General features: G+C 44.3%; 1 pseudogene; it reads right to left on the bottom strand.

Annotated features, from left to right (window-relative positions):
• The window catches only part of LOC119585892, a 6,845-nt pseudogene that overhangs the window by 1,210 nt on the left and 3,968 nt on the right, over window positions 1-1,667 (bottom strand).

Raw genomic sequence — 1,667 nt, 5'->3', positions numbered from 1 at the left:
AAATTTTATATATATCATGTTATAGTTGTGTTATATAACAGCAAGAGCAGTAAACATTCTGCGTTGGATTTTGAAGAAAGCCAATAAATGAAGAACCATCAGCCTCGATTCCGTCATATCCCCATGACGAAATGTTCTTACCAAAACAAAAGAAGCAGCTGTTCCCCTTGGCATTGCATCGACCAGAACTCCGTGCGTGAGTTTTTTAGCATGTTATAATATGTGAGCTGAGGTAAATTTAGTTCTTGAGTGATGACACAAGTTTGGCAAAAATGAAGGAAACCTCTGGAAGTTTCACTTTAGAAGCATCTCAATTGCTCAAGATCTCCTCAACTGCTTCAAGCTGGGCTTCCGGGCGAGTGTGTTTTCGAATGCTAGTGTATTGCGCTTGAAGTCGAAGTTGCATGAAGAACCATAGAAGAGATTATGAGAATTAGCTTTTCTATGCTTGTGTCGCCATGTTTTGCAAGTCGATGGCAATGATGACCTGTAAAAGCTGGGACACAAATATACAACACCTGTGATAGGTGTAAGTCGTTCCTGAGACCATAAGAATCATGGTGGTCTTGGCAGTTGTACAGCTCCTCCCTTTTCGCTTTGGGGAAAGGACGGAACACGTGGGTCTCCTCACATTTTGCCATCTTAAGAAGGCCTTCCTCCACCCTTTGGTGAAAACTTGCTTGAGCTTCTAAAGATGGGGGGCTCTGGATGGAAGTCACTGATGTATCCAGTAGAGGGGATGAAGGTCAGGTCAGGTCGCTGATACAAGTGGCTAAGTCTTGACCTTATCAATGGTGACAACACTGCCTTCTACTGTAGCGTTGTAGTGAGTCATGCAAACGCCAGAGATGTCTGTCTCCTTAATGTCCTAGAAGGTAGGCAATAGAATGGGGAAAAGATTGGTCACACGGTCAATCATTCAATCTTAGGCAAAACAGTGGAATCATACTGCAAGGAATCAACTCTCATGGAATGTACCTCAACCCCTGATGGTCATGGGGGCCTGGAAGGTAGAGAGGACACCTCTCTTGAAGTTCAGCACCCAAGCCGGCTCAATTTCCCTTTACTGCAGATGCTCTCCACGGGGACCATCTTGGGAAAGGGAAGCGCAAGGGGGACTTGGTAACAGCAGCAGCGAACTCTGGTCCTGAGACGTGCCATCAAAATTGACGTCGGTCAACTGCAATGGGAACCAAATAGGATTAACAGTTTTCAGTGGCCGTCCGCGGAAAGCATTTTTCGAATACTACTTGTTCATTTCACAGATGAAGACCCATTTCTGAACCGCTTTAAGCAGAATGCTAACGTACCTTGAGGATGTACTCGCAGGGGGCAGGGACATCGATATGGACATTGGCGGTGATGTGTAAGTGGGCGTCATCATCGTAAGTTTCCAGGAGGGCGGTAGAGGTCGTCACCGAGTATTCGTAAATATAACTTTTGCCTGAGGAGATATATTTAACACGTTAGGCAGCTTTTACATTTATTCGCTCTTTTTAGGACAGTGCAATTTATTTTTTATGAAATTGCATAATTTCAAATGTTACCTACCCGTTTCATAAGCGTAATTGTCAACATCATTGCAGTGGAGAGCGCATGTTGATCGCTGGCCCGTCGGCCCTGGAGGGAGATTGCAATGATCAATTTTATTTTTCTATTAACAATAA

Source organism: Penaeus monodon, chromosome 20 (genome assembly GCF_015228065.2).
Source record: "Penaeus monodon isolate SGIC_2016 chromosome 20, NSTDA_Pmon_1, whole genome shotgun sequence".
In the NCBI taxonomy this organism is placed as follows: Eukaryota; Metazoa; Arthropoda; class Malacostraca; order Decapoda; family Penaeidae; genus Penaeus; species Penaeus monodon.
The sequence above is the reverse complement of the archived record's forward strand: the minus strand, read 5'-3'. Positions and strand labels throughout refer to the sequence as shown.